Below are 20,385 nucleotides of genomic sequence, written 5' to 3' on the forward strand. Positions count from 1 at the left end.
AACCTAACCTGTGACATCATGTGTAAATCAAGCTGGAATGTTTTCCTTCTTAATCAACTAGTATAGGAACCGATACGTAGATGGAGGTTGAAGGAGGTTTGGCTGTGTGGCAAGATTAGTTGCACTGGAGCGAAAGCTTCACGCTCATGTAAAATAATTGTGCTTTCAGGACTTGCTTCAGCCAGAATTTCCATGTACCACTTCCACCTGATGATGGAGTGATTAAGGGCCTGCCTGAATTTATGGCTAGTGTATTAGATAAACCCAGTTTATAATAGATTGTTCAGATCATATGGTCATCAATTAATCCACATTCAGGTGTTTAGTTAGAAGAGTAAGAGCTTACTCTAAAAACGAGTCTAGTAACTTTCCCACAAAGGTGTGACTTCATTCTCAAACTCCTCAGAACTTCCCTGAAATTTTCTTTTCAGGGAAACGCACTCCAGGCACATCCAAATCTTCCAAAGACACTGTGAACGTAGCTTGTCTACTGCATAGCAGAGAAGTGAGCTCTACGTTTTGCCAAATCTTGTAAGGTGAACCATTTCCTAAACATCAAAAAAGAGCTTTAGATGCACATGACAAATGACCACAAGACCCTTCTTACTATTACATTTCAGAAAAGTGTAATAGGCTTTCTAATAGAGCAAAACATATTGGATTAAGAATGCCCATGGTGGTGATGGTGGCTCATCTAAGCCAGCCTGGAATAGAGAATGATTCAAGTAAGGGTCCCAGGAGGCAGGGACATCTGGGATGGAATTTGAGGAATGTGTCTGAATAAAGGGACTAAAAGGAACAAAAAAAAAGATGCAAGGGCATTCTCAGCCAGGGGAGCAGCATTTGTCAAAGCAGTAAGGTGAGAGAATACAAAGCATATTCACTGTACTGTAAGTTTTGAAATCAACTTTGTGTCTCATCTAATTTGCAAGAACTCTGGTCTACCTGGGGAGACCTCTGGTCTACTTTACCAGTGTAGCTAGGGATTGTTTCATATTAGTGGTAGAGGCTCCAAAAAAGTGTCCAAAGGTTACAAATATTTTTAACCTCTCCTAACCCACTGCATGGAGAGATTCGTGGCAATATTGCACAAATTTTACAGAGGAGAAAAAGAAATTGGAAGAACTCCTCTCTCCTTGCCCGTTTTAATACTTAGGGATTTGTCCTGGAAAGAGGTTTATGCATGCATATATTATTACCTTACACTATGTCACAGTGGTTAACAATTTTGGCTCTGGGTTTAGGGCTCCATAAGTTATTGGCTATGAAGTCCTGAGCAGGTCACTTAACCTATCTAAACTTCAGTTTCCTGTGTGTAAAATGAAGAGAATATGTCTTTAACTAATGAAATTATTATGAGGATTAAGTGAGATGAGGACAAAAAAGTGCTTAGGAAAGTGCTGGGGTATGAAAAATGCTCCAAAATTAGCTATTATTTTATTATTATTACTTGAAATTTATGTATGATATCCTCTAAATGTCAGAGCGTTGAGATAAGCATAACAGGATGGTGGGCTCATTGTGGTTCTCTTTACCATGATCTTGACTCTCGCTTCTTTCTCATGATTCAGGATGGCTCCAGACCAAGTTTTAAGTTCATGTTTATGATTATGGAGATAATAGAAAATCCATTCTCTAACAACACCAAATCATTACGTTTATGTATGTATTTAACACTGCCAAATCCTGAACGAAGGTTAATGTTCATGGCAGAGAACAAACATTTGCAAATTTATGAATTTGAATTCCACTTAGCTTTATTGACAAAAATAATCACTGAAAATGCATGTAAATAATTTATATTAACGTCAGGGATACCAGGTATATATGTGATATCTGGACTAAACAGACAGACATTTGCCCTATTTAAACCATACCCTCTGTTTCTTACTGAGAATCAGGAAGAATGTTTTGTAGAAAAAAAGGATCAAAGTTTCTCATACATTGCACCTCATATTTTTCAAAGTGGGTTTTGAAAACTACTAGTTGGAAGTTATGAATAGTTCTTATGTGAAAATGGATTCCATAGTCAAAGAGGTTCGGGAAATATAAGGTTTTATTCCAGCTTTATTTAGATATAATTGACATATTGTGTAAGTTTAAGATTTGCAACATGATGATTTGATACAGGTATATATTGTGAAATGATTACCACAATAAAGTTAGTTAACACATCCGGCACCTCACATAATTACCTTGGTGCATGTGTGTGTTTGTGTGTATGTGTGTGTGTGTGTGTGTGTGTGTGTGTTGAGGACATTTAGGGTCTACTCTCTTAGCAACTTTCACTATATGATACAGTATTGTTAACTCTAGTTACCATGCTATAAATTAGATCCCCAGAACCTATTCATCTTATAACTGGAATTTTGTGTCCTTTGACCAACATCTTCCCATTGCCCCACCCCGCAGCCCCTGGCAACTACCAATATGCTCTCTGTTTCTATGAGTTGGGCTTTTTTAGATTCCACGTGTAAGTGAGATCATATAATATTTGTCTTTCTCTGTCTGACTTATTTCACTTAGCATAATGCCCTTGAGGTCCATCCATGCTGTCTCAAATGGCAGGATTTCCTTCTTTTTTATGGCTAAATAATATTCCAATGTGTGTGTGTATGTATCACCTTTTCTTTATCCATTCCTCTGTCAATGCACACTTAGGTTATTTCCATGTCTTAGCTACTGTGACTAATGCTGCAATGAACATTGGGGGGTGCAGATATCTCATCAAGATACTGATTTCATTTCCTTCGGATATATACTCAGAAGTAGGATTGCTGGATCAAATAGTAGTTTTGTTTTTAATTTTTTGAGGAAGCTTCAAACTTTTTTCCATAATGACTGTACCAATTTACATTCTCACCAACAGTGTACAAGGGTTTCCTTTTCTGTACATCCTTGTCTACAATTATCTCTGTCTTTTTGATAACAGCCATTCTAACAGATGTGAGATGATATCTCATTCAATTTCCCTGATGATTAGTGATGTTGAGCATCTTTTCATGGACGTGTTGGCCAGTCTTAACAAAGTTAAACAGAATTCCTTACTGCAAGACTTCTCAGAAATTTTACTATGTGCTTATAAATTGTAGATTTCTAAGAGGGGTTAGATCCGTGCTATCTAACAGAAATATATGAGCCACATATATTTTTTAATTTCCCAGAAGACACATTAAAAATGAAAGAGGTAAAATTAATATTAATCATATATTGTCTTAATCCAATATATCCAGAGATATCATTTTAACATATAATCAATATAAAATTATTAATGAGATATTTTACATTCTTTTTTTCCCCCATAGTAAGTGTTTGAAATCCAATGTGTATTTTCAACCTGCAGCCCATCTCAATTTGAATGAGCTGCATTTGAAGAGCTCGATAGCTGTATATAGCGAGTGGCTACCACATTTGACAGCGAGGGCTACACTATGCAGTATTTTTCAAACTTGCTTTTCCATGGCTTCCTTTTTATGGGACATGTTGAGGGATTATATTTCATGAAATACATTTTGAGAAACACTCATTTATGGAGGAGACTAATGGAGATATCACCAGATGCAAGAGAAGAGTGAGGAGATAGAAAATGTCAAGATATGAGATCTGAGCAAACATGAATCCTGCATGGTTGTTGTGAATATTAACTTAGCATTATACAGATATCACGTCTTGGTGTATTGACCTATATGCAAGAGCAGACTGACATTCAACTAGATTATCCTGATGAGCAGACAGAAGGAAAATGAAAACGCAACATGTCAGCAAATATAAGGGAGTCATTGGTGGTCAGAGCAAGAGCCTGGAGATCACACCAAGTACAGCCTTGCAGGGAGATGCTGGTGTTCAAACAGGACTCTCAAACTCACAGGCTCTAGGGGGGGATAGTGAGTCCTTCTAAATTTAGTCATTTTTCCAATCAAAAGGAATCCTAAGAAAGCAAGTATTCCGTTCTCAGAGCTCCTTATACATTCGAAGTTACTCCTAGACATTTTAGGTGAAATCTAATAGATTAGGGTTGCTAGAAAGGGATGGTGAGTTTTTCATCCCAAACAAAGCTTGACTTGAACACAAGGATTTCTTTTCTTCATCTTGAAGGATAGCCCCAGTTGTTTCCCCTCTACTCTACAGTAGCTCAATGACTGCCGTGGCATTAAATTGTATCCTCCTGGCCTAAATGAGTTCATTGTTTACCTCCTCAAGTACCTAGATTACTTATAGGGTGTTAGGACCAAAGAGGATTTATATGCAAAAATCCAAATAGGTTTAAACACTCTACAGGTTTCCATCCTAAATGGGGATTACAAGATAACTTTATACAGGGAGCAGTCCAGAGCCTTTCTCTATTGAAAACAAGCTGATTTAGCAAGGCAAAAGAAAACAAAATCCTTTTCACAACATTTGCTCAGGGGGTCTTGAATTCAAACCTAAGGAGGAGAGAAAAAAGGGGCAAGTGAGGAAACATGTAATTTGTCTAATTGTAGTGCCATGGATGGGAACACCAATACTGCCAGATTTAATTATTCCTTTCATCTTGCCTTATTTCACTCTTGAAGATCAATAAGCTTGTTCTCTTCTTAAGTACCAACGATTTCTACAATCTAAACGTAAATTTAATCATGTGCTGCCATCCCAGTGTTTATAGACTCTGTCAAAGACATAGTCCATTATAATTATTTTTTCAATCCTTCGCCACCAGAGAAACCCTTCAGGCAACACTAAAATTTAACTTAATCACCAGAAACAATGTCAGTTCAACAAATGAACTTATTAGATGGCCATCTTATTAGATGGCCTTTTTAAAAAAGCAGTAAAGCTCATTTCCCAATACTTTAATTTTCTGCTAAATTTCAAATTGTGTTTACATACAGCAATTGAACTGTTGCCATATTTTATACGAACCATAAATGGAATAGTAGCATAAAGATTGTTATTAAAACTGATTCCCGGTGCAGCATATGCAAATTTCTAAGGCATAATCATTGGGGGTAGTTTATTTACTTCAACTCTAAAAAGGAACTGCATGTTAATGCTAAAAATGAGTAGTAAATGTAGGTTATGGAAATGGCTAAAAAGAAATAAATTGAACTATTAGAAGACAAAACGCTAATCAGAAAAGCGGCAGCTCAGATGACCTCCAAAACTCTTTCAGATCCAAGAGATTTCAGATTCAATATAAATTACAAAAACAAATGTAGAATTGTTAAAGAAGCCAATGATGTTTTAATAGGGAGCACATGATCCAGCAATGCCAGGGGCACACCTCATGGTGCCTCTGTCTCATAACACAAATATGAGGAAACTCAGATAAGTATATATCAATTAAAAGTAAAAGAATGATAGGTGTTCAATCTTATTAAAATCACGTGCAGTAATAGCATATTACTATGGGAAATTAGAAGTACGTGTGTGCATGTGAGGGCATGTGCCTAAGCATACGTATGTACACAGGTGCATTTGTGTTTTTGTTTATGTAGACATGAGGCTGTATGTATAATATATCTGTGTGTTTTCTAGTGTGCTCTTGCTCTTTATACGTAAAATGGATAAATATATTTCTCTCGGGGAAAAGGCAACTTGCTTAAAGTTGTTTTAAGGACAGAAGTAGGATCTATTATAGCATCAAACATTTTGTTTTAAAAATAGGAATTTAATGATATATAAAAATTCATGACAAAATCAGGTAACGTTCTCTCAATTTTTTTTTCAAAATAGTGAGGAGAGATTTCTGATTAAAATGACTTTAGGAGAAGCTCTAAAGAGTGTGTTGTTATTTTGTTAATTTTTTTATTATGACATTTAAAATTCACAAATTGTCTACAGAAAAATGAAACAAACACCCTGTAGCTACTACCAGATTTAGTTAAATCTATCATTTGGCCATAGTAACTTTTTTTTTTTCAAATGTTATGTTTTTAGTAAAATGTCCTATATACTCTTTTACAAACTCCTTTTCTTCCTTGTCTCTCCACAAGTAATCACTGTCCTGAAGTCTGGTATCCTTTCCATTCATGATTTTGTACTTTTAATATTTAATCATGTTAAATATATAACACATTATCTGCAATTTTTTTTTACTTTATGGAAATAACGTTCTATCATAAATGTCATTTGCGTTTATCTTTCTTTGCTTAAAATTATGTTTTTGAGATTTGCTTGTATTGATACATATTTATATTGATAACTCCAATGAATTAACTTTAACTGCCATGCAGGATTCTCTGTAGAAGTATAACATATTATTTTTATCCATTTTCAAATAGATAGATATTTAAATTATTTCCAAATCTGTTATTCTTTTAATAAATCAAGCAGAAATTATTTTTGTTCGTGTCCCCTTGAGCACATATGCAAGAAGTATGCTGTGGAACTTGACTAGGGACAGAATTGTTGAGTTGCTAGGAAGGGCATCTTTGACTTCATTAGATCACCAAATTGCTTCCCATTGTGTTTGTACAATTTAAATTGCGGTATATAAAATTTCATATTATCCCACATCCTCACCAAAACTTGTTATTATCAGGCTTTTTCATTTTGCCGGTGTGAAAGATATGAAATGGTAACTCAATTTTTTGTCTTAATTTGCACCTTGCTGATTCCCAATAAGCCCATTGTGACATGAGTTCCGAATATTTTTCCAGTTTATTATTTGCCTTTATACTTTGGTGATAGTGTCTTTCCAACCTTTTATTCTCATTAATTATTGCTTTCTATTTGCAATTTCTTGTTACTGTTTTGTTTGTATTTATCCTTTTGTCCTTCTTCTCCAGATTCTTAAGATGAATTCTTACCTCATTTTTTTCAGTCTTCCTTTATCTTTTTTTCTTTAAATATGCATGAAAAGTTTGCTTTGATTCTCAAGACTTTCCTCCAAAGACAATGATTCATCCAATGCAGTAATTTAAACAGTGGGAATATTAAGAATAACAGACTGAGATATGTAACAATTTTTTAAAGCAAGAGGATTCTTGTGGGTTCCTTGCAGTCACATGGTATGGGTGGCTACCTAAGCTGCCTAGATGGTTGGGGCAGGTTTTGCATACATAGTACAAATTTAATTGTGTTTAAGCTGGCATGCCCAGTAATTATGAACGAGTGCTTTTTCCAATTAAGAAGCTTCAGTTCTACTCCCTTTAGGTTGTCTTATAAACAAAGAAGTTAGAATTCTGTTTAATAAGGAGGTCAATGAACCCTAGTCAGTGGAACAACTTCTAGAAACATGACTGTGTGACTAGAGAGTTATCCTCGGATACTATTAGCTTAATCCAGTATCCTCTAATTATGCCTTTCAGTACATATTACTGGCCTTGGAGAGCAATCAAATACCTTAACTGGAAACCTCCTTTTCATGTGTGTGAAAAGCCAGGATGGCTTAAAATATATATAGGTATATGTAACATTCCCTTCTTAAAACAAATGACTTATTGCCAAGAATTGAAAGCTGATTTTGTGGGGTAGAAACCAGATCTCTCCATTGACCAAACTTAGTTTTTCCTCTAACTAAAAATAGTGTTGAAACCTGAGGTGTATCAGTAAGACCATTTACCTTACATACTTATGACTTATTGATTTTTCTAGCAAGTTTTTGGGCACTTTTTTTTTTTTGGTCTTTTAAAAGTATTTAAGTTTCAAAATCTTTACCCAATAGACCATTAAAATCTTCTCCACATCCCTTGCAGATGTGACAGCCATGCATTACAGCATCTTATAGACCACTGTCTTTGCAGATTCGTTCATGTTGTTATTCCACTTAGATTGGTTTCCATTATTATGGTTTCTTGGGTTTCAGATCATTTTAATCTTTGGCGTCTTTGTCTATCATTGTATTCCAGAAAAATATGAAAAAAAATGCCTTTATTATGAGTAGAGAACCATTTCCTGCTTTTTTTCTTTTTGTCTACAAACATGGATAACACAGAGAATAAATCTACCTACAGAACCTCCATTCTGTGGACCCCATACACAATTTCTGAAGAATAGATTATGAATCTAGAGCCACAATTCTTAGTAAAAGAAGGAAATATTTTGCCTTTTACTTTCTCTTTTTTCATTTCTTTTTTTTTTTTAAAGAACCTAGGTGAGTATATTTGATAAATGATAGTTGGAAATACAGTTTCTAGGATCAACCATGAGAATGACTGGCCAATTTTCATCACTGGATGTTTTAATGGTCATTTTTAATGGTCTTTGGGAAGAGAGTCATATCAGTGCACCGTTATATAAATTTCCACCAGAGAGATTCATTAGATGTAAATAACCTCAAGAGCATAGATAATATGAAATTAATCAAAAAGTAATGAGTTTTGAGTATATATTAGCTTTGTTTTGAATATAATTTACTTACTCGTAGGTTTATATAATTACTTTTTAATTAATGGCTGTCCTTAACAATTGATTCTCAAAATTCCTGAAAATTTAGTTTGGCTCTTGTGAGCCAGAAGGAGAATCTGCAGCACATCACTAGTTGAGTCTTTCTGAGACTCTTTGGTTTTATGACTTAACTTTATAAACAGCTTCTAAGTGAAACATCATAGCTTGGATTTTCAGGGAAATTATTCGTTCACCTGGGAAATAAATTTCCTATTTCTTTTAGAAAAATAGATACAAAGAAATCGTTTTTTGCCATCATTCCATTAATTTTCCATACTTTCTGATCAATTTATGTTATATTTTCATTAGAAATTAATTAATTATAATTACTAGTACTGAAAGAGAGAAATTTTCCTGTGGCCGAATTGATGTTTACATTAAATCTTTGTTTGAAGCAAGTAGATTTTATCATAATTAAATTGAAAAGGTAAAATTGAGATCCTTTGTTGTTCAAATTTACTTCATTTTTGTAAAGTTACTAAAATAGTTTCATTATTCCATTTTGGATTTTGAAAGCAAAAATGATATAGAGTCAAAAATAAAGGCTTAGAAATCAAACTATCTTGAATTCAAATCCTGGCTCTGCTATTCAGTAGCTGTGTGCACTTGAGCAATTTAGTTAATTCTCAGTCAATTCCTTTTCCTTTAAATAGGAATAATACCCACTTTTGAGATTGTGTAAATAAAATTGCTAAATATATGTATTTGAAACATCTGATCTATGAACACATTTTGAAAGAGCTGATCAGCCTCTCTCCCTCTCTCTGAAATTCTGCACTTAATTTTTCATTTATTTATTTTCAAATTGAAAAAAGCACACAGTTAAACAAGAGTATAAAACAAAAATGTCTCCCTCCTGCCCTAGACACCCAGTCCCGCTTTCCAGAGGTATATCTTTCTACTAAATTCTTCCAATTTCTTATTCTCTTCCCAGAAATAATCAATGCACACTCATACACGTCTATGCATATATGACTGTTCAGCACCTTGTTATTTTACATAACGATATATCTTAGCTATCGACCCATTAAAGTGTACGTAGAGCTCCCTCATTCTTTTGCCTGGCTGCATGGGACTCTACTCTAGGGGTGTGCCAACGTTTATTTGACCAGTCCCATGTTGATGAAAATTTAGGTTTTCAGTGGTTTTTAAAAAAACATTGTTACAGTAAACATCTTTGTACATACATCATAGTATATATGTATAGCAATACTAGTATAACAACTTTATAGAAGGGAAATTACTGAGCCAATAATTTCTTCGTTTGTACCATGCAGAGTTACTGTGAGAATTTAATAGGGTAATTCAGATAAAGTGCTTAACACAGGGTCCAGCGTATAGTAAGCACTCAGTAAACATTACATGTTATTAGAGGGGCACCTATGGCTCTCAATGCCGGCAGGTGAAGTAAGATCCAGCAGCCTCAGGGCAGCTCTCAAACAAGGAGAGGCAGGCGTTGGCTGTTGGGAGCATGAGCACTCTGGGGGCAGGTGTATATAAGAATAGCAAAGGGGTCAGGGGGATACGGGCAGAGCACTGACTGCGCCTGTGCCAAAAGCATTCATTTCATTGTTTCATTTTCCTTAAAGAGTGACATGGATGTCGTTGGAAATGGTCTTACTGGACCCAATAATTAGATTTTAGGCTTAAATGGTAGGTTATTCAGGTAAATGATCATTTTTGTTCTGTATGATATAAAAGAACCAGTATGACTTAATTTTTCATTTTTTAGTTGAACACTGGCAAGTTTTAGACATTTTTGCATAAACATTTAAGGTAAAAGAGCCTTATTACTTAAGTTTATTCAGTAATATTTATTACTGAAATTAGACATTAGACTACCTCTTATGATGAGAAAGACAATAGACTGGAAAGTGGCTTATAATCTCCAATATCAGACTTTCACTCCTTTGGCATTAGAGCGGATGTATCAACTCTGCCGTGTGATTTGTGCCAAAGCAGGGGCCTCACAAATCCCACTTTTTAATTGGATTTTTTCCCTTTTTGTAACAAACAACTCTCTATCTCTATATTAGGAAAAATGCTTCTTCCCTGCTGAGTGCTTAAAGGTTCAGCATCCAAGATAGCAGGCTGATTTATTCTGGCTTTTAATTTTCCCATATTGGATTTCTTTCCTAGTATTTACTGAGCATTCAAAATGTGAAAGGTTCTGACAACTAAGATACCTTGCTTCTTGTCCCTGGAGCTAATCATGAGAGGAAAAGAAAGCATTAGAACAAATTAGGTATTTATTTATATTTAAAGGAAGGACAACTCTATGCCCTTTTTTCAGAAAAAAAGAAAATCAAGGTATTCCACCTCCTTACCCACCATAACAGCCGTACTAAAGTTCTGCAGTTACCCTGTGAGCCTCGCTAGGAGCTATGCATCTTTCCGGTTGCTCTGCCATCACGTGCATAAAGTATGTCTATTGTCTTATCTACTTTCAGGGAGATTATCCAAATCTCAGTACCCAGATCTTATTTATGGTCCTGGCTGTCAAGCTATTTCTGCAACAAGGTTGTTTAAAACATTTTGTGAACAGTTAATGTTTCTAATGACCTGGATGCTTGTCAGTAAACAACAATGAAAATCAATATCAGAAGGTAGGAGGAGCTTGAGGAGGAGGAGAGGGGTGTTTACCTGGGTGAGAAGCAGAGCTGAACTGCACTGATCTATTTCTTCCCTTCTTACCCTTCCCCAACTTCTCTTAAATCTCTCTTCCCTCTCCCATGGCTCCTGTTCTCATAACCATGACCAAGTATTGTGGATTGAATGTTTGTGTCCCCCCAAAATTCATACGTTGAAACCCTCTCCTCCAAAGTGATGGTATTAGGAGGTAGGGCGTTTGGGAGGTGATTAGGATTAGATGAGGTCATGAGAGTGGCGCCCTCATGAAAGGGATCAGTGCCCTTGTAAGAGTCACTCATAAGAGAGCTTTGTTTTCCCTCTCTACTCTCTACCATGTGAGGATACAACGAGAAGTCTGCAACCCAGAAGAGGGACCTCACCCGACCTTGACCATGCTGGCACCCTGATCTCATATTTCCAGTTTTCTGAACTTGGAGAAATAAATTTTTGTTGTTTATAAGCTACCCAAGCTAGGGGATGCTGTTATAGCAGCCCAAATAGACTAAAACACCAAGAGAATTGCTTTCATCAAAGCTGATGTTATTTACGTGAAAAAGTAAGAGTCGGAGCCCAAGGACCTTAATCATTCAAGGGAACATTTGCATTTTCAAAGAAGTGTTTGCTAATGCCTTTCCAGCTGCTGTATTACGCTGGCATATTTTAGACGCAACACTCTGCTACTTCCTGTCTATTCCACAGGACAGTGCTGCTGGTTTTTCCTCTTAAAATCTATTTACAGAACAAAATGGGAGAAATCTCCTAGGGCATCACCACACTCTGGCCCTGACTCTTTTGTCCCAGTGGTTTCTCATTGAAACCTGAGTTCCCTCCAAGAGTCTGCCCAGCCCTCTTCCCCTGGGGTTCTCCTTTATCCTTTCAATTTTACCACCTCTATTGACCCCTTCTTTGCCTGCAAACATGTCCTGTTGACCTGCTAGCTACAGTTTTTTGTCCTTGTTTTCCTCAACAAATTTCTAGAATGAGTGTCCTCCATCATTTTCCTCTACCTCCTCCTCACCCTCTTCACTTGCTCATTCCTCGGTCCTCTGTTCCCACCACTCAATTCTCCAACATTGCCAATAGACCAATCCCACTGCCTTGTTTAGTCAGCTCGCTGACCTTTTTGAATTTTTGACTCAACAACCCACTATATTTTGACCTCTGTCCCCCTTCCACTGAAACTGCTCTTGCCTGAGACACCAGTGATCTTTTTCCACGATATCCAGTGGTGACTTCTCAGTTGATCTCTCGGCAGGGTTCAGTTTAGTATTTAGTATAGTTGACCTCCCCTCCTGGTTGACACACTCCTCCCTTGTTTTCTTAAACACAGACTTTTTCTGGTTTTCCTCCTACTTCTCTGCCAACAGTTTCCCAGCCTTCACTGTTGTCTCTTCTTCCTCTACCTACCCCTTAAATATTGATACTATTCAGGGATCCGTTTTAGGCCCTTTCCTATTTTTACCCCTGGGAATGCGTATAGTAAGCTTATTTTCTTCTGAGGTTCTAGTTTTCATTTGCTGTGTGGTAATGACTTCCAAATTTATATCCCCAGACTCGACCTCTCTCATCACATCAAACATATTTAACTGCCTACTAGACATCTCTCTTTAGATATAATCTCAAACTTAACACTGCAAGACTGAACCTCTCCCTCATCAAATCGAAGTAAACCATGCATGCCTTCACAAACACACACATACTCACACGCACACACAATCCCTGGTTACTTTGGTGTTTTCTACTTAGCTAATGGTAATACCAACCACCTGGTGGTCCAGAAAAAACTAGCTATTTCTCTTGACTCTTCTTTCACACTCCTCACCCCCATCAAAGCAATCATCAAGGCTTCTACCTCTGCCTTTTGAGTCCATTCACATTTCTCAATCTCTGTGAATACTATTCAGGACCAGGTCTCCTGAATCTCACTGCTCTGTTTTTCCCTCTCCTCTATTTCCACATTGCTGCCAGTGATTTTTATAAAATTAAAATCTGGTAGTTCCTCTGCTTAAAACCCACCACTTGCTTCCTATGACTCTCTCGACAGAGTCCAAACTCCTTGATGTGACCCTCAAGGCTCAAAATAATTGACCTTATCTTTTCAGCCTCCTCTCTCACTGTTTTCCATCCTGTGTTCTCTGCTCTAGTGTACCTTGCTCTCACTTTAAGTTGGATTTTCACATGCACAAAAATGCTCATTCTGATTCCGTGCCCCCCAATCTCTTGCCACTTAGAGGTCACTTTCTGCTAGGATCCTTCCCTGACTCTCAAATCTGGGTAAGGTGTTTTGGAATTTTTCTGGATGCCATAACTCCCTGTGCTTCCCTCCCTCCCTCATAGCAGTTATCACCTTGTAGGGGACTGATGGGTTTCCCTTTCTGTGTTCCTCAATGGACTGTAAATTCTCTGTGATAGCAGAAGTCGTTGACCTTGTTTATCTCTGTAACCCCAGTACCTCACACATTGCCTGGTACATAGTGGTTCCTCCATAACAATTTGTTAAATCGATGATTCCTAATTCTGTGTCTTAGCCCTGGCCTATTTCCTATAACTTAGCTGCCTGCTGAGCATTTCTAACTCAGTTTCTAGCTAGTACCTTCACTTCAATACACTCCAAAGTGAACTCCACTTTCTTGAAAACTCCAAACTTTCTTTTCTTTCCATGGCAACACTGTTATTCCAATTCCTTGGGTTTCAGGCCTTGGCATCCTCTCTGACTCTCCTCTCTGCCTTGCCAGCCACATCAGTGAGTTGTCAAGCTTGTAGATTATACTTTTTCAAAGTCTCTCCAATCTCTCTCTTTTACTGTTCCCACTTCCACCATCCTAATGTAAAAGATTTGTTACATTTTGACTGGATGACTAAAATAGACCGTCTCAGGGGTTTCAGTCTCTAATCTCCTTCCAATACATCCCATTATTAGATTAATTTCTGTAAAGTATAGTTTCAATTATATTACTTCTTTATTCAAAACCTTCAAAGTTTCCCTATTCTCTGTTTAGTTAAAAATCACATAGCCTAACATATAAGGTCTTCGCTAATAAGGCCCTGATCTGGCTGTTCATCCTTATTTCCTAATCTTTTCCTATAAGAATGTGATGCTTCAGTCAAACCACACTATTTCATCAGCAAGTCCTGTACTTTCCTACCTGGGTACTTTTGTTTACCCTCTCCCTGTCTAGTGGAATGCCCTTCTTTCCATCCTTTTTCTTCATACGTTGGAAGCCTCCCCTTGCATCATGGTTCATCATCAAGACTGCCTCCACCATTAAGCTTTCCCTGATTTTACTTGATGAAATATGATTTCTCCCATTTTTAAACCCCTAGAGTGTTTCTCTCATATGGTACGCATCAGTACTGTATCAGTACTTGTCCTTTATTATAATCCTATGACCAATATTCTTTTTCTCTTCCTGTAAATTCATTGAAGATAAGAATTATGGCTTACCTATTTTTGTTATCAATCCATCCCAGCACCAACTATAGCTCCCCTTATACACGGCAATATCTACATACCAGAATGCACAAGATCTCCTGCACTCACTGCCTGCATGAAGAAAAGAATAGAGAAACATCAATGCCTCGGCTCTCTTTTTTGCATATATTCATCAGGAAACATATACTAATCCACTAATCACCGCTATACGTTTATATTCCCATGCATCTAAGACGTGTCTCACTCCTTCAGCTCATAACACTTTTGTAAACTAATTAAGACCAGAAACACTGCTGGATCAGCTCCGTGCTCTCCTGTGTGTCAGGGAGACTCCCTTTACGGAGTTGTACACCTGCTAAAGAGGCCTCTCCCAGGAATCACCTGCATCTCTATGCCTCCCAGGACTTCAGACAGACCCCAACTCCTGGACAGAGCCCAGCCCTTCCCAGGTAGGATTCACCTTCACATTTCCAGATTAAGTTTCCAGCCCCTCTGTGACTTGGGAATAAGGGGAGGTTGTTCTTAGCATGAACAAAAGGGACTTCATGCCTGACTTGTTCCCCAAGGAGAACAAACACAGCCATGTTTGCCATCACCAGGGCACATTTGCAAGCTGAAAAGGATGGGGCATATTCATTTCTTTCCTGTTTAGAATAATGGGGCGCCCAGCTGGGGTGGTTACTGGGTTCACAAAGAAACAGGCAAAATTTTGGCAAGTCTTTGGGAGACCTAGCAACAAAACCCACTTCCCCCACCCCCTTTCCCATCCATTTGAAATGCAGGTTGCTTCAAGACAGCATGAAATCCCTGGGAACTTCTTGTGCCCTTTCAACAAATCAGCTCTATGAAGGGAGATGACTCAGTTTTCTTTGCCCCTGAAAGCCAGAGCCAACTCTGGCTACCAGCAGTCTTGGCTTCACAAAAGAACAGTTTACCCCAGGTCCCCTCCCTGACTCCAATCAGTCTCCTTGCTACTTCAAATGGCATCAAAGAGGGTGTGTGTACTCTCTTTAACTATCACTGCTTTTCTGGAAATACCTTTTTGATGGCCTGTACGTGGAAATGTGCTGATTTACAAATGGACGCCCGTAGTTGCCAAGTAGAAAAGGCCAATGCGAATGAAAGAACTCTTCTTCCTTTACATTGAGTGAACTTTTTTTGCAAATGGGGCAGATCAGCTCTGGCCAATTATAAACTGGTTCTGCTGACTCTCAGCAATTTAAGTCTGTTAATTAAATTGGGAACTGCTTGCTTCCAGTAGTTCAGTAGAAAGAATTTATAAGTTGAGTGTGCATGTGTGTATATACATATATATATTTTTATATATATATTTTTAAGTACCACGTGTTTGCTGACTTTATATCGGTCTGTAAACCAGTCCTGAGTTGGCCTGGAGCAAGGGTGCTGATGGAAAATTGAGACCCAGAGACACATTTCATTGCCTGATGGATGAGAGAAGCCACCCAGCCATGTTGCTTCATTTTTCTCAGAAGGAGGAAGATTTGCGCCTCTGCTCAGAGGAAATAAATCACAGGGTTAGAGGTCAGAGGTCACTAGTCTATAAAGCTTTATGACCTGTAGCTGACAGTTATTTCTTTTGGATGGAGAAAGAGGAGAGAGAAAACTGTGCATTATTCTCTTTTTCATGTCCTATCTTTCTCTGAGTTTAATTTCCTTGTTACATTCAATCCCAAAACATTGCTTTCTCAGCCTTTCTATTATTTATTCTTCCCTATCTCATTCCTTTTTACTACTGTTTGCTCCAGTATCCTATTTACCTTTTCTCTGTCATGTTATTACTGTTTTATTTGTTTCCGCCAGCTCTTCATCCTTCTCCAGGAACTCACTATTAGCGACACCTTGCTTACTGACAAATTCCTGCCTCCTTGAAGAAATGCTGAATTAAATTATGGAGATAAACTCTTTGTGCTCTTGTAATTTTTTGTATTACTAAGTTTATTTTCTTAATTTCTTATTTATTTTGTATTTCTACATTTTATTTTGGCTTAGATGAAGGGATATAGACACAAGGGGAATAATAGCTATACAATCTTTCTTTTTTCACATTTATTTCCAATTCTTTCTTTCTATATTATTCAAAAATGTAAAAGATTGAGATGAAAATTAGGCTAAAAAACCATTATAGATTTCCCAGCAAATTTAAGAATAAAATGAACCTCAGCACGCATCTATGGGATTTATTGGGAGGGACATATTTCTGAATATTAATGGAAAGATGGCCATTTTGGTTGTTTAAACAATAAAAGGAAAAAGAATTAAATAAAGAATAGAGCAGCAGAATTTAACAAAGCTCACACATACTTTGGAAAAAAAATGAGTCTAGAAGAGAAGTAAACAAGATCAGAGGCAGAGAGACCGTTACAGAATGAATTTGGGGTGAGTCATGTGCCCCTCCATGTCCATCACAAACCTCATAAACTGTCAGTTTACTGCTGGGACATCTCAGCCAGATTGAAAGCTCCTTTGAGGCAGCTCTGTGCCTTGTGTGGAGTCCTGTGTCTAGTCTCTAGCACAATTCCTGACACAATGAGTACTCATTACGTATGTACTCAATGAGTCAAAGACTGAATGAAATTATCAAAGACATGATAATGAGGTTCAGATTGCAGGGTTATTCTGTCACTTATCTATTCTCCTCTATCAAGCCATAGCCCACAGTATACTTCTTGTGGTCCTCTTCGTGCACTGTGTTTTCTCATTTCAGGTTTCACACACTGTTCTTTCTGACGGAAGCAGATCCCTTTCTCCACTCACTTTCACTTACTTGTTCCATATAGTGTTCAGTTTAGATGACCTTCCTCAGAGAGCTTGGTGAGGTGTTGTAACGCATAACATGCATCAAACTCTATTGGGGGTGTATGGTTGACTTGCCTGTACCTCTGTCTAGACCAAAAACTTCTCGAGGGTGAAAAAGAGTGTCTTACATATTCCCAGTGGCTATCCCAGAACATGAGACAGAGTAGAAGCTCAACTACACGTTTGTTGAATTAATAATGAACAAACAAGCAACAACAACAATAAAAAGAAATGGAAAGGAGAGAGAAGCAAATAATGGCGTGAAGGAATATGCTATTGGAAAGAGCTTATCTGCACTTACCTTGAGAATCCAAAGCACAATCTTATCAGAAAATTGCACTGATTTTGATTCTAGTGCCATCGTATGTGGGCCATCTGATTGGATACGTCTGCTGTTCTGGGAGAATGAAGGTAAGTAATGAGGTTGGTGAGGATAGAGTATTCAGCTGGACTACAAATGACTGGAAGACATATGACAAGTAGTGTGTGTAGGCATTGTCCTGGCCATGAATGGAAGACAGTTTGGTGGGTTGTCCCACTCTACCTGCTGGAGTTTATTCCTCACTACCCTCTAACATATTCCTTCTCCTCTGGTTAGATCTAAATTTTTATTGACTCCATGAAAAAACTTTATTAATTTCTACTTCACTGCCTTTTCTTACAATGCCCCTCTTTTTGTGTTTTCTTTTCCCCTTCCTTATTCCTATAAAATCGGATCCTTCAAGGATCAATTCAAGTTTCTCTGCCTCCAGGCTAATCTAAGACTTCTGAACTAATCTAAGTTTGTCATCTTCAGAACACCTGCAATAACCCCACCTACATTATACAAACAATATGGGATATAATTATGGATAACATTGTATTGTCCACTGCTTTATCCACTCATTTTGTCTCCCAACCAGACTATAAACTCTTTCAGTGCAGGGATTACAATTTAGACTTTCTGTAATCCTTCAAAGCACTTGGCCTGATAACGTGCCATTTACTCAATGAATACTTGCTGATTGAGGAAAATGGGTTTGTAGATAACTTTAAAAAATATATGTTTATGAAGTAACATGGTTCTCAGACAGTTTTCTGATTGTTCTCCTCAAATTTTTGTCTTTGTCATAAAATCCTGGTTCTGTAATTCTATATGTATATAGATATATATGTATAAATATAGTTATAGATATAAATATAGAGATGTAGAAATAGTTATTTCGCTGTTTTATTGGAAACTTCAGATTCAAGAAGTTCTTACACTTGCAAGCCTCTTTTCTCTTATTCACTCCTAAGAGGGTATGATAAATAGTTGTTTACTGCCCTTTGAATAATAGGCTGTCACATGTGCTACTTCTGGTTTTCTCCTTTCTTGCCTCAACAACCTTAGCCCCTTTAGACATTTAAATGCCATGAACAGATGCTCAATAATATTACTTGATGGCTGGGCATAATTTGTAGTGCTTATTTATGGAAGTAGATGAAAATAGAAGCATTACGTATTTTTAAAGCTTTTCTTTCACATATGGCATGCTTTATAGAGAGTGAGGATTTGGATGAATGGATAGATGAATTGCAGCTAATATTCTCGTTTCAATCTCACCACAAGAGGGGAAACATAGGAAACATCAGGATGGAAGCTAAAATGCACAAGATACTATTTTACTATTAACTCAGACCTTTCTTATGCCAGATGGTGATGGAGGAAAGCTTTAGTTTTCTTGATGATGGGCATCTTCTTTGAATTTTGCTAGCCAGACACGTTTCCTCTCTTCTCTGCATTCACAGACTCTGTGGCCTTCTTTAATGTACCTCTTAGATGCAATGACTGGGTTGGCATTTCTACGTATTGTATGCCCTTCTGATTGGTTTCTGGGAGGGAAAATTATGCTTCTTGATTTATTAACATCTTCACAGATTCGGATAACCATGCATGCTACAATAACATCCTGTGATAGCACTCACTGCACTAAAATGCCATTTATCTATTTTTCTATCTCTCTGAAACCCAAAATATGCACTCCTGGTTATCAGGAACTCATTCTGATTTACCTTTCTATTTTAATCTGGCATATAGCAGGCACTTACTAAACATTTCTTGAGTACATGAACCAATGAAGACCAGTGAATTCAAATCTACTTAGAGATTTAAAGGAAGTCTTTATACTTTCTGGAGTTGCATGGGAAGTCTTTATACTTTCTGGAGTTGCATGGGGCAGAAGGAACATTTATTATAAGCAGATGCCTACACTGTGTCTGGAGCACAGCAAATGTTACCTCATTTAATTCTGTCAAGACATTCATGAGCTATTCCCTTATTCGTTGGTTATTTACCTATGTGACATACATTATGCCCTGTCTTTTAAAACATCTTCTCATTTAATATTTTTAATGATCTTATAAAGCAGGTAGTACTATTCTCATTTTTAAAATAAGGAAATTGAGGCTCAAAGAGAATATGAAGGATTTGAATCCAGATCTGCCTAACTCCAAAACTCAAATATTTCCTACTTTACTATCCTGACTAGGAGATGAAGTGGTTGAGACAAATAGGTTATTTATGTGACTTTGCTGCCCTTTTTGTTTTTCCTCTAATATCTGTATCTACCACCTTCTCCCCATGGGTGTATCTTGCATTAACTCTCTTCTAGACAGAAGACCTTATTATTCACTATCAAATATAGAGAAACCTTATTGGCCATTTAGTAGGCTGCTAGTCTAATGTTAAGTCTATAAATGTATTCCTTTAACTAATAATCCTTGGTCCTATTAGTTGTGACCATATTTTTTAAGGTTACATTTCAGAAAACTTGGCTGCCTTTACATAAGAACCTGCCTTGGCAGCTTCTCCCTGAAGGGACCTATGGATCTGGCAATTGCTTGGAATTTCATTACTGGTCCAGTCACGTACAGAAGATGTTCCCAGAGGTAAGCATGAGACATTTATCATTAGAGTAATTTTAAGCACAGCTTTACTAAAGCAGTATCAAATTCTAACTGGATCTACCAGACTTAATTTAAGGAACCATGGTGGACTAATTCCAATGTACTGTTACATACACAATATCAGCACAATATTACATGTAACCAAAAATGTGCGTGTATGTGATGTGTGTAGTGGGGGGAGGGGCAGGGATGTGGGAGCAGAGTGGTGG

The 20,385-nt window shown here is 37.2% G+C and overlaps 1 long non-coding RNA gene across 1 annotated transcript in view; it reads left to right on the forward strand.

Annotated features, from left to right (window-relative positions):
* The window catches only part of LOC147917544 (uncharacterized), a 275,539-nt gene extending 257,112 nt beyond the window's left edge, over positions 1-18,427 (forward strand). Inside the window, exon 6 of the long non-coding RNA XR_015550479.1 lies at positions 17,604-18,427. This is a non-coding gene — a long non-coding RNA (uncharacterized LOC147917544). The remainder of the gene's footprint in view (positions 1-17,603) is intronic.
* The last annotated feature ends 1,958 nt before the right edge of the window (positions 18,428-20,385 follow it).

This window comes from Ceratotherium simum, chromosome 3 (assembly GCF_057802395.1).
Source record: "Ceratotherium simum simum isolate JZ-2026a chromosome 3, ASM5780239v1, whole genome shotgun sequence".
Lineage (NCBI taxonomy): Eukaryota > Metazoa > Chordata > Mammalia > Perissodactyla > Rhinocerotidae > Ceratotherium > Ceratotherium simum.